This window comes from Lactuca virosa, chromosome 1 (assembly GCF_052849685.1).
Source record: "Lactuca virosa cultivar CGN04683 chromosome 1, Lactuca_virosa_CGN04683_v6, whole genome shotgun sequence".
Lineage (NCBI taxonomy): Eukaryota > Viridiplantae > Streptophyta > Magnoliopsida > Asterales > Asteraceae > Lactuca > Lactuca virosa.
This window is the reverse complement of record NC_136426.1, coordinates 262,352,517-262,362,249: the sequence shown is the minus strand read 5'-3', so window position 1 is coordinate 262,362,249 and position 9,733 is coordinate 262,352,517. Positions and strand designations below refer to the sequence as shown.

Below are 9,733 nucleotides of genomic sequence, written 5' to 3'. Positions count from 1 at the left end.
CCAAAAATACGAAAACCATCAACCATGAAGCGGAGGCCACCCGAGCATAGAAATAGCAAGAAAGAAAAAAAAACCGCACGTAAAATCTAAAAAAACGCAAACGGACAACGAAAAAGCGGGGTGCAACACGAGGACTTCCCAGGGGGTCACCCATCCTAGTACTACTCTCGCCCAAGGACGCTTAACTGCGGAGTTCTGATGGGATCCGGTGCATTAGTGCTGGTATGATCGCACCCGAAATACTATCCATGCTTATTGCTTTTATCTCTTAAAAGACGCAGAACCTCCTTTGTTTTCGTACGCGAGGCGTGGGACCCACGTGACCGATCGGCGCCGTTCCAAAAATACGAAAACCATCAACCATGAAGCGGTGGCCACCCGAGCATAGAAATAGCAAGAAAGAAAACAAAAAAAACCGCACGTAAAATCTAAAAAAACGCAAACGGGCAACGAAAAAGGGGGGGGGGGGTGCAACACGAGGACTTCCCAGGGGGTCACCCATCCTAGTACTACTCTCGCCCAAGCACGCTTAACTGCGGAGTTCTGATGGGATCCGGTGCATTAGTGCTGGTATGATAGCACCCAAAATACTATCCATGCTTATTGCTTTTATGTCTTAAAAGACGCAGAACCTCCTTTGTTTTCGTACGCGAGGCGTGGGACCCACGTGACCGATCGGCTCCGTTCCAAAAATACGAAAACCATCAACCATGAAGCGGAGGCCACCCGAACATAGAAATAGCAAGAAAGAAAAAAAAACCGCACGTAAAATCTAAAAAAACGCAAACGGACAACGAAAAAGGGGGGTGCAACACGAGGACTTCCCAGGGGGTCACCCATCCTAGTACTACTCTCGCCCAAGCACGCTTAATTGCGGAGTTCTGATGGGATCCGGTGCATTAGTGCTGGTATGATCGCACCCGAAATACTATCCATGCTTATTGCTTTTATGTCTTAAAAGACGCAGAACCTCCTTTGTTTTCGTACGCGAGGCGTGGGACGCACGTGACCGATCGGCTCCGTTCCAAAAATACGAAAACCATCAACCATGAAGCGGTGGCCACCCGAGCATAGAAATAGCAAGAAAGAAAACAAAAAAAAACCGCACGTAAAATCTAAAAAAACGCAAACGGGCAACGAAAAAGGGGGGGGGGGTGCAACACGAGGACTTCCCAGGGGGTCACACATCCTAGTACTACTCTCGCCCAAGCACGCTTAACTGCGGAGTTCTGATGGGATCCGGTGCATTAGTGCTGGTATGATAGCACCCGAAATACTATCCATGCTTATTGCCTTTATGTCTTAAAAGACGCAGAACCTCCTTTGTTTTCGTACGCGAAGCGTGGGACCCACGTGACCGATCGGCTCCGTTCCAAAAATACGAAAACCATCAACCATGAAGCGGAGGCCACCCGAGCATAGAAATAGCAAGAAAGAAAAAAAACCGCACGTAAAATCTAAAAAAACGCAAACGGACAACGAAAAAGCGGGGTGCAACACGAGGACTTCCCAGGGGGTCACCCATCCTAGTACTACTCTCGCCCAAGCACGCTTAACTGCGGAGTTCTGATGGGATCCGGTGCATTAGTGCTGGTATGATCGCACCCGAAATACTATCCATGCTTATTGCTTTTATGTCTTAAAAGACGCAGAACCTCCTTTGTTTTCGTACGCGAGGCGTGGGACCCACGTGACCGATCGGCTCCGTTCCAAAAATACGAAAACCATCAACCATGAAGCGGAGGCCACCCGAGCATAGAAATAGCAAGAAAGAAAAAAAAACCGCACGTAAAATCTAAAAAAACGCAAACGGACAACGAAAAAGGGGGGTGCAACACGAGGACTTCCCAGGGGGTCAGCCATCCTAGTACTACTCTCGCCCAAGCACGCTTAACTGCGGAGTTCTGATGGGATCCGGTGCATTAGTGCTGGTATGATCGCACCCGAAATACTATCCATGCTTATTGCTTTTATGTCTTAAAAGACGCAGAACCTCCTTTGTTTTCGTACGCGAGGCGTGGAACCCACGTGACCGATCGGCTCCGTTCCAAAAATACGAAAACCATCAACCATGAAGCGGAGGCCACCCGAGCATAGAAATAGCAAGAAAGAAAAAAAAACAAAAAAAAACCGCACGTAAAATCTAAAAAAACGCAAACGGACAACGAAAAAGGGGGGTGCGACACAAGGACTTCCCAGGGGGTCACCCATCCTAGTACTACTCTCGCCCAAGCACGCTTAACTGCGGAGTTCTGATGGGATCCGGTGCATTAGTGCTGGTATGATCGCACCCGAAACACTATCCATGCTTATTGCTTGTATGTCTTAAAAGACGCAAAACCTCCTTTGTTTTCGTACGCGAGGCGTGGGACCCACGTGACCGATCGGCTCCGTTCCAAAAATACGAAGACCATGAACCATGAAACGAAGGCCACCCGAGCATAGAAATAGCAAGAAAGAAAAAAAAAACAAAAAAAAACCGCACGTAAAATCTAAAAAAACGCAAACGGACAACGAAAAAGGGTGGTGCAACACAAGGACTTCCTAGGGGGTCACCCATCCTAGTACTACTCTCGCCCAAGCACGCTTAACTGCGGAGTTCTGATGGGATCCGGTGCATTAGTGCTGGTATGATCGCACCTGAAATACTATCCATGCTTATTGCTTGTATGTCTTAAAAGACGCAGAACCTCCTTTGTTTTCGTACGCGAGGCGTGGGACCCACGTGACCGATCGGCTCCGTTCCAAAAATACGAAGACCATCAACCATGAAGCGGAGGCCACCCTAGCATAGAAATAGCAAGAAAGAAAAAAAAAACCGCACGTAAAATCTAAAAAAACGCAAACGGACAACGAAAAAGGGGGGGTGCAACACGAGGACTTCCCATGGGGTCACCCATCCTAGTACTACTCTCGCCCAAGCACGCTTAACTGCGGAGTTCTGATGGGATCCGGTGCATTAGTGCAGGTATGATCGCACCCGAAATACTGTCCATGCTTATTGCTTGTATGTCTTAAAAGACACAGAACCTCCTTTGTTTTCGTACGCGAGGCGTGGGACCCACGTGACCGATCGGCTCCGTTCCAAAAATACGAAGACCATGAACCATGAAACGGAGGCCACCCGAGCATAGAAATAGCAAGAAAAAAAAAACAAAAAAAAACCGCACGTAAAATCTATAAAAACGCAAACGGACAACGAAAAAGGGGGGGGGGGGTGCAACACGAGGACTTCCCAGGGGGTCACCCATCCTAGTACTACTCTCGCCCAAGCACGCTTAACTGCGGAGTTCTGATGGGATCCGGTGCATTAGTGCTGGTATGATCGCACCCGAAATACTATCCATGCTTATTGCTTTTATCTCTTAAAAGACGCAGAACCTCCTTTGTTTTCGTACGCGAGGCGTGGGACCCACGTGACCGATCGGCGCCGTTCCAAAAATGCGAAAACCATCAACCATGAAGCGGTGGCCACCCGAGCATAGAAATAGCAAGAAAGAAAACAAAAAAAAAACCGCACGTAAAATCTAAAAAAACGCAAACGGGCAACGAAAAAGGGGGGGTGCAACACGAGGACATCCCAGGGGGTCACCCATCCTAGTACTACTCTCGCCCAAGCATGCTTAACTGCGGAGTTCTGATGGGATCCGGTGCATTAGTGCTGGTATGATAGCACCCGAAATACTATCCATGCTTATTGCTTTTATCTCTTAAAAGACGCAGAACCTCCTTTGTTTTCGTACGCGAGGCGTGGGACCCACGTGACCGATCGGCTCCGTTCCAAAAATACGAAAACCATCAACCATGAAGCGGAGGCCACCCGAGCATAGAAATAGCAAGAAAGAAAAAAAAAACCGCACGTAAAATCTAAAAAAACGCAAACGGACAACGAAAAAGGGGGGTGCAACACGAGGACTTCCCAGGGGGTCACCCATCCTAGTACTACTCTCGCCCAAGCACGCTTAACTGCGGAGTTCTGATGGGATCCGGTGCATTAGTGCTGGTATGATCGCACCCGAAATACTATCCATGCTTATTGCTTTTATGTCTTAAAAGACGCAGAACCTCCTTTGTTTTCGTACGCGAGGCGTGGAACCCACGTGACCGATCGGCTCCGTTCCAAAAATACGAAAACCATCAACCATGAAGCGGAGGCCACCCGAGCATAGAAATAGCAAGAAAGAAAAAAAAACAAAAAAAAACCGCACGTAAAATCTAAAAAAACGCAAACGGACAACGAAAAAGGGGGGTGCGACACAAGGACTTCCCAGGGGGTCACCCATCCTAGTACTACTCTCGCCCAAGCACGCTTAACTGCGGAGTTCTGATGGGATCCGGTGCATTAGTGCTGGTATGATCGCACCCGAAACACTATCCATGCTTATTGCTTGTATGTCTTAAAAGACGCAAAACCTCCTTTGTTTTCGTACGCGAGGCGTGGGACCCACGTGACCGATCGGCTCCGTTCCAAAAATACGAAGACCATGAACCATGAAACGAAGGCCACCCGAGCATAGAAATAGCAAGAAAGAAAAAAAAAACAAAAAAAAACCGCACGTAAAATCTAAAAAAACGCAAACGGACAACGAAAAAGGGTGGTGCAACACAAGGACTTCCTAGGGGGTCACCCATCCTAGTACTACTCTCGCCCAAGCACGCTTAACTGCGGAGTTCTGATGGGATCCGGTGCATTAGTGCTGGTATGATCGCACCTGAAATACTATCCATGCTTATTGCTTGTATGTCTTAAAAGACGCAGAACCTCCTTTGTTTTCGTACGCGAGGCGTGGGACCCACGTGACCGATCGGCTCCGTTCCAAAAATACGAAGACCATCAACCATGAAGCGGAGGCCACCCTAGCATAGAAATAGCAAGAAAGAAAAAAAAAACCGCACGTAAAATCTAAAAAAACGCAAACGGACAACGAAAAAGGGGGGGTGCAACACGAGGACTTCCCATGGGGTCACCCATCCTAGTACTACTCTCGCCCAAGCACGCTTAACTGCGGAGTTCTGATGGGATCCGGTGCATTAGTGCAGGTATGATCGCACCCGAAATACTGTCCATGCTTATTGCTTGTATGTCTTAAAAGACACAGAACCTCCTTTGTTTTCGTACGCGAGGCGTGGGACCCACGTGACCGATCGGCTCCGTTCCAAAAATACGAAGACCATGAACCATGAAACGGAGGCCACCCGAGCATAGAAATAGCAAGAAAAAAAAAACAAAAAAAAACCGCACGTAAAATCTATAAAAACGCAAACGGACAACGAAAAAGGGGGGGGGGGGGTGCAACACGAGGACTTCCCAGGGGGTCACCCATCCTAGTACTACTCTCGCCCAAGCACGCTTAACTGCGGAGTTCTGATGGGATCCGGTGCATTAGTGCTGGTATGATCGCACCCGAAATACTATCCATGCTTATTGCTTTTATCTCTTAAAAGACGCAGAACCTCCTTTGTTTTCGTACGCGAGGCGTGGGACCCACGTGACCGATCGGCGCCGTTCCAAAAATGCGAAAACCATCAACCATGAAGCGGTGGCCACCCGAGCATAGAAATAGCAAGAAAGAAAACAAAAAAAAAACCGCACGTAAAATCTAAAAAAACGCAAACGGGCAACGAAAAAGGGGGGGTGCAACACGAGGACATCCCAGGGGGTCACCCATCCTAGTACTACTCTCGCCCAAGCATGCTTAACTGCGGAGTTCTGATGGGATCCGGTGCATTAGTGCTGGTATGATAGCACCCGAAATACTATCCATGCTTATTGCTTTTATGTCTTAAAAGACGCAGAACCTCCTTTGTTTTCGTACGCGAGGCGTGGGACCCACGTGACTGATCGGCTCCGTTCCAAAAATACGAAAACCATCAACCATGAAGCGGAGGCCACCCGAGCATAGAAATAGCAAGAAAGAAAAAAAAAACCGCACGTAAAATCTAAAAAAACGCAAACGGACAACGAAAAAGGGGGGTGCAACACGAGGACTTCCCAGGGGGTCACCCATCCTAGTACTACTCTCGCCCAAGCACGCTTAACTGCGGAGTTCTGATGGGATCCGGTGCATTAGTGCTGGTATGATCGCACCCGAAATACTATCCATGCTTATTGCTTTTATGTCTTAAAAGACGCAGAACCTCCTTTGTTTTCGTACGCGAGGCGTGGGACCCACGTGACCGATCGGCTCCGTTCCAAAAATACGAAAACCATCAACCATGAAGCGGTGGCCACCCGAGCATAGAAATAGCAAGAAAGAAAAAAAACAAAAAAAAAACCACACGTAAAATCTAAAAAAACGCAAACGGACAACGAAAAAGGGGGAGTGCAACACGAGGACTTCCCATGGGGTCACCCATCCTAGTACTACTCTCGCCCAAGCACGCTTAACTGCGGAGTTCTGATGGGATCCGGTGCATTAGTGCTGGTATGATCGCACCCGAAATACTGTCCATGCTTATTGCTTGTATGTCTTAAAAGACACAGAACCTCCTTTGTTTTCGTACGCGAGGCGTGGGACCCACGTGACCGATCGGCTCCGTTCCAAAAATACGAAGACCATGAACCATGAAACGGAGGCCACCCGAGCATAGAAATAGCAAGAAAAAAAAAACAAAAAAAACCGCACGTAAAATCTAAAAAAACGCAAACGGACAACGAAAAAGGGGGGGGGGGGGTGCAACACGAGGACTTCCCAGGGGGTCACCCATCCTAGTACTACTCTCGCCCAAGCACGCTTAACTGCGGAGTTCTGATGGGATCCGGTGCATTAGTGCTGGTATGATCGCACCCGAAATACTATCCATGCTTATTGCTTTTATCTCTTAAAAGACGCAGAACCTCCTTTGTTTTCGTACGCGAGGCGTGGGACCCACGTGACCGATCGGCGCCGTTCCAAAAATACGAAAACCATCAACCATGAAGCGGTGGCCACCCGAGCATAGAAATAGCAAGAAAGAAAACAAAAAAAAACCGCACGTAAAATCTAAAAAAACGCAAACGGGCAACGAAAAAGGGGGGGGGGGTGCAACACGAGGACTTCCCAGGGGGTCACCCATCCTAGTACTACTCTCGCCCAAGCACGCTTAACTGCGGAGTTCTGATGGGATCCGGTGCATTAGTGCTGGTATGATCGCACCCGAAATACTATCCATGCTTATTGCTTTTGTGTCTTAAAAGACGCAGAACCTCCTTTGTTTTCGTACGCGAGGCGTGGGACCCACGTGACCGATCGGCTCCGTTCCAAAAATACGAAAACCATCAACCATGAAGCGGAGGCCACCCGAGCATAGAAATAGCAAGAAAGAAAAAAAAACCGCACGTAAAATCTAAAAAAACGCAAACGGACAACGAAAAAGGGGGGTGCAACACGAGGACTTCCCAGGGGGTCACCCATCCTAGTACTACTCTCGCCCAAGCACGCTTAACTGCGGAGTTCTGATGGGATCCGGTGCATTAGTGCTGGTATGATCGCACCCGAAATACTATCCATGCTTATTGCTTTTATGTCTTAAAAGACGCAGAACCTCCTTTGTTTTCGTACGCGAGGCGTGGAACCCACGTGACCGATCGGCTCCGTTCCAAAAATACGAAAACCATCAACCATGAAGCGGAGGCCACCCGAGCATAGAAATAGCAAGAAAGAAAAAAAAACAAAAAAAAACCGCACGTAAAATCTAAAAAAACGCAAACGGACAACGAAAAAGGGGGGTGCGACACAAGGACTTCCCAGGGGGTCACCCATCCTAGTACTACTCTCGCCCAAGCACGCTTAACTGCGGAGTTCTGATGGGATCCGGTGCATTAGTGCTGGTATGATCGCACCCGAAACACTATCCATGCTTATTGCTTGTATGTCTTAAAAGACGCAAAACCTCCTTTGTTTTCGTACGCGAGGCGTGGGACCCACGTGACCGATCGGCTCCGTTCCAAAAATACGAAGACCATGAACCATGAAACGAAGGCCACCCGAGCATAGAAATAGCAAGAAAGAAAAAAAAAACAAAAAAAAACCGCACGTAAAATCTAAAAAAACGCAAACGGACAACGAAAAAGGGGGGTGCAACACAAGGACTTCCCAGGGGGTCACCCATCCTAGTACTACTCTCGCCCAAGCACGCTTAACTGCGGAGTTCTGATGGGATCCGGTGCATTAGTGCTGGTATGATCGCACCTGAAATACTATCCATGCTTATTGCTTGTATGTCTTAAAAGACGCAGAACCTCCTTTGTTTTCGTACGCGAGGCGTGGGACCCACGTGACCGATCGGCTCCGTTCCAAAAATACGAAGACCATCAACCATGAAGCGGAGGCCACCCTAGCATAGAAATAGCAAGAAAGAAAAAAAAAAACCGCACGTAAAATCTAAAAAAACGCAAACGGACAACGAAAAAGGGGGGGTGCAACACGAGGACTTCCCATGGGGTCACCCATCCTAGTACTACTCTCGCCCAAGCACGCTTAACTGCGGAGTTCTGATGGGATCCGGTGCATTAGTGCTGGTATGATCGCACCCGAAATACTGTCCATGCTTATTGCTTGTATGTCTTAAAAGACACAGAACCTCCTTTGTTTTCGTACGCGAGGCGTGGGACCCACGTGACCGATCGGCTCCGTTCCAAAAATACGAAGACCATGAACCATGAAACGGAGGCCACCCGAGCATAGAAATAGCAAGAAAAAAAAAACAAAAAAAAACCGCACGTAAAATCTATAAAAACGCAAACGGACAACGAAAAGGGGGGGGGGGGGTGCAACACGAGGACTTCCCAGGGGGTCACCCATCCTAGTACTACTCTCGCCCAAGCAAGCTTAACTGCGGAGTTCTGATGGGATCCGGTGCATTAGTGCTGGTATGATCGCACCCGAAATACTATCCATGCTTATTGCTTTTATCTCTTAAAAGACGCAGAACCTCCTTTGTTTTCGTACGCGAGGCGTGGGACCCACGTGACCGATCGGCGCCGTTCCAAAAATACGAAAACCATCAACCATGAAGCGGTGGCCACCCGAGCATAGAAATAGCAAGAAAGAAAACAAAAAAAAACCGCACGTAAAATCTAAAAAAACGCAAACGGGCAACGAAAAAGGGGGGGGGGGTGCAACACGAGGACTTCCCAGGGGGTCACCCATCCTAGTACTACTCTCGCCCAAGCACACTTAACTGCGGAGTTCTGATGGGATCCGGTGCATTAGTGCTGGTATGATCGCACCCGAAATACTATCCATGCTTATTGCTTTTATGTCTTAAAAGACGCAGAACCTCCTTTGTTTTCGTACGCGAGGCGTGGGACCCACGTGACCGATCGGCTCCGTTCCAAAAATACGAAAACCATCAACCATGAAGCGGAGGCCACCCGAGCATAGAAATAGCAAGAAAGAAAAAAAAACCGCACGTAAAATCTAAAAAAACGCAAACGGACAACGAAAAAGGGGGGTGCAACACGAGGACTTCCCAGGGGGTCACCCATCCTAGTACTACTCTCGCCCAAGCACGCTTAACTGCGGAGTTCTGATGGGATCCGGTGCATTACTGCTGGTATGATCGCACCCGAAATACTATCCATGCTTATTGCTTTTATGTCTTAAAAGACGCAGAACCTCCTTTGTTTTCGTACGCGAGGCGTGGAACCCACGTGACCGATCGGCTCCGTTCCAAAAATACGAAAACCATCAACCATGAAGCGGAGGCCACCCGAGCATAGAAATAGCAAGAAAGAAAAAAAAACAAAAAA

At 48.3% G+C, this 9,733-nt stretch overlaps 28 non-coding genes across 28 annotated transcripts; all 28 read right to left on the bottom strand.

Annotated features, from left to right (window-relative positions):
- Window positions 1-117: 117 nt before the first annotated feature.
- Window positions 118-236, bottom strand: LOC145141083 (5S ribosomal RNA). The gene has a single exon (XR_013722434.1). It is a non-coding gene; the product is annotated as a 5S ribosomal RNA (ribosomal RNA).
- A 229-nt stretch (window positions 237-465) lies between these two features.
- Window positions 466-584, bottom strand: LOC145155910 (5S ribosomal RNA). The gene has a single exon (XR_013736338.1). It is a non-coding gene; the product is annotated as a 5S ribosomal RNA (ribosomal RNA).
- Window positions 585-803: 219 nt separating this feature from the next.
- LOC145140282 (5S ribosomal RNA) lies at window positions 804-922 on the bottom strand. Its single transcript, XR_013722128.1, has one exon. It is a non-coding gene; the product is annotated as a 5S ribosomal RNA (ribosomal RNA).
- A 229-nt stretch (window positions 923-1,151) lies between these two features.
- Window positions 1,152-1,270, bottom strand: LOC145147579 (5S ribosomal RNA). The gene has a single exon (XR_013728478.1). It is a non-coding gene; the product is annotated as a 5S ribosomal RNA (ribosomal RNA).
- Window positions 1,271-1,488: 218 nt separating this feature from the next.
- On the bottom strand, window positions 1,489-1,607 carry LOC145140589 (5S ribosomal RNA). Its single transcript, XR_013722209.1, has one exon. It is a non-coding gene; the product is annotated as a 5S ribosomal RNA (ribosomal RNA).
- A 219-nt stretch (window positions 1,608-1,826) lies between these two features.
- Window positions 1,827-1,945, bottom strand: LOC145136836 (5S ribosomal RNA). Its single transcript, XR_013720732.1, has one exon. It is a non-coding gene; the product is annotated as a 5S ribosomal RNA (ribosomal RNA).
- A 229-nt stretch (window positions 1,946-2,174) lies between these two features.
- On the bottom strand, window positions 2,175-2,293 carry LOC145153591 (5S ribosomal RNA). Its single transcript, XR_013734091.1, has one exon. It is a non-coding gene; the product is annotated as a 5S ribosomal RNA (ribosomal RNA).
- Window positions 2,294-2,523: 230 nt separating this feature from the next.
- On the bottom strand, window positions 2,524-2,642 carry LOC145146285 (5S ribosomal RNA). Its single transcript, XR_013727237.1, has one exon. It is a non-coding gene; the product is annotated as a 5S ribosomal RNA (ribosomal RNA).
- Window positions 2,643-2,863: 221 nt separating this feature from the next.
- LOC145154103 (5S ribosomal RNA) lies at window positions 2,864-2,982 on the bottom strand. Its single transcript, XR_013734585.1, has one exon. It is a non-coding gene; the product is annotated as a 5S ribosomal RNA (ribosomal RNA).
- A 232-nt stretch (window positions 2,983-3,214) lies between these two features.
- LOC145140541 (5S ribosomal RNA) lies at window positions 3,215-3,333 on the bottom strand. Its single transcript, XR_013722197.1, has one exon. It is a non-coding gene; the product is annotated as a 5S ribosomal RNA (ribosomal RNA).
- A 226-nt stretch (window positions 3,334-3,559) lies between these two features.
- Window positions 3,560-3,678, bottom strand: LOC145149137 (5S ribosomal RNA). Its single transcript, XR_013729995.1, has one exon. It is a non-coding gene; the product is annotated as a 5S ribosomal RNA (ribosomal RNA).
- A 220-nt stretch (window positions 3,679-3,898) lies between these two features.
- LOC145140485 (5S ribosomal RNA) lies at window positions 3,899-4,017 on the bottom strand. The gene has a single exon (XR_013722185.1). It is a non-coding gene; the product is annotated as a 5S ribosomal RNA (ribosomal RNA).
- A 229-nt stretch (window positions 4,018-4,246) lies between these two features.
- On the bottom strand, window positions 4,247-4,365 carry LOC145153590 (5S ribosomal RNA). Its single transcript, XR_013734090.1, has one exon. It is a non-coding gene; the product is annotated as a 5S ribosomal RNA (ribosomal RNA).
- Window positions 4,366-4,595: 230 nt separating this feature from the next.
- LOC145146284 (5S ribosomal RNA) lies at window positions 4,596-4,714 on the bottom strand. The gene has a single exon (XR_013727236.1). It is a non-coding gene; the product is annotated as a 5S ribosomal RNA (ribosomal RNA).
- Window positions 4,715-4,935: 221 nt separating this feature from the next.
- LOC145154102 (5S ribosomal RNA) lies at window positions 4,936-5,054 on the bottom strand. Its single transcript, XR_013734584.1, has one exon. It is a non-coding gene; the product is annotated as a 5S ribosomal RNA (ribosomal RNA).
- A 233-nt stretch (window positions 5,055-5,287) lies between these two features.
- LOC145140437 (5S ribosomal RNA) lies at window positions 5,288-5,406 on the bottom strand. Its single transcript, XR_013722171.1, has one exon. It is a non-coding gene; the product is annotated as a 5S ribosomal RNA (ribosomal RNA).
- A 226-nt stretch (window positions 5,407-5,632) lies between these two features.
- On the bottom strand, window positions 5,633-5,751 carry LOC145149136 (5S ribosomal RNA). Its single transcript, XR_013729994.1, has one exon. It is a non-coding gene; the product is annotated as a 5S ribosomal RNA (ribosomal RNA).
- A 220-nt stretch (window positions 5,752-5,971) lies between these two features.
- On the bottom strand, window positions 5,972-6,090 carry LOC145140390 (5S ribosomal RNA). Its single transcript, XR_013722155.1, has one exon. It is a non-coding gene; the product is annotated as a 5S ribosomal RNA (ribosomal RNA).
- Window positions 6,091-6,320: 230 nt separating this feature from the next.
- LOC145153875 (5S ribosomal RNA) lies at window positions 6,321-6,439 on the bottom strand. The gene has a single exon (XR_013734367.1). It is a non-coding gene; the product is annotated as a 5S ribosomal RNA (ribosomal RNA).
- A 232-nt stretch (window positions 6,440-6,671) lies between these two features.
- LOC145140343 (5S ribosomal RNA) lies at window positions 6,672-6,790 on the bottom strand. The gene has a single exon (XR_013722142.1). It is a non-coding gene; the product is annotated as a 5S ribosomal RNA (ribosomal RNA).
- Window positions 6,791-7,019: 229 nt separating this feature from the next.
- On the bottom strand, window positions 7,020-7,138 carry LOC145140294 (5S ribosomal RNA). Its single transcript, XR_013722130.1, has one exon. It is a non-coding gene; the product is annotated as a 5S ribosomal RNA (ribosomal RNA).
- Window positions 7,139-7,357: 219 nt separating this feature from the next.
- Window positions 7,358-7,476, bottom strand: LOC145140240 (5S ribosomal RNA). The gene has a single exon (XR_013722115.1). It is a non-coding gene; the product is annotated as a 5S ribosomal RNA (ribosomal RNA).
- Window positions 7,477-7,705: 229 nt separating this feature from the next.
- On the bottom strand, window positions 7,706-7,824 carry LOC145153589 (5S ribosomal RNA). Its single transcript, XR_013734089.1, has one exon. It is a non-coding gene; the product is annotated as a 5S ribosomal RNA (ribosomal RNA).
- Window positions 7,825-8,054: 230 nt separating this feature from the next.
- On the bottom strand, window positions 8,055-8,173 carry LOC145140517 (5S ribosomal RNA). Its single transcript, XR_013722192.1, has one exon. It is a non-coding gene; the product is annotated as a 5S ribosomal RNA (ribosomal RNA).
- Window positions 8,174-8,395: 222 nt separating this feature from the next.
- LOC145152889 (5S ribosomal RNA) lies at window positions 8,396-8,514 on the bottom strand. Its single transcript, XR_013733411.1, has one exon. It is a non-coding gene; the product is annotated as a 5S ribosomal RNA (ribosomal RNA).
- A 232-nt stretch (window positions 8,515-8,746) lies between these two features.
- On the bottom strand, window positions 8,747-8,865 carry LOC145140658 (5S ribosomal RNA). The gene has a single exon (XR_013722230.1). It is a non-coding gene; the product is annotated as a 5S ribosomal RNA (ribosomal RNA).
- A 229-nt stretch (window positions 8,866-9,094) lies between these two features.
- On the bottom strand, window positions 9,095-9,213 carry LOC145154028 (5S ribosomal RNA). The gene has a single exon (XR_013734514.1). It is a non-coding gene; the product is annotated as a 5S ribosomal RNA (ribosomal RNA).
- A 219-nt stretch (window positions 9,214-9,432) lies between these two features.
- On the bottom strand, window positions 9,433-9,551 carry LOC145139878 (5S ribosomal RNA). Its single transcript, XR_013722023.1, has one exon. It is a non-coding gene; the product is annotated as a 5S ribosomal RNA (ribosomal RNA).
- Window positions 9,552-9,733: the final 182 nt, after the last annotated feature.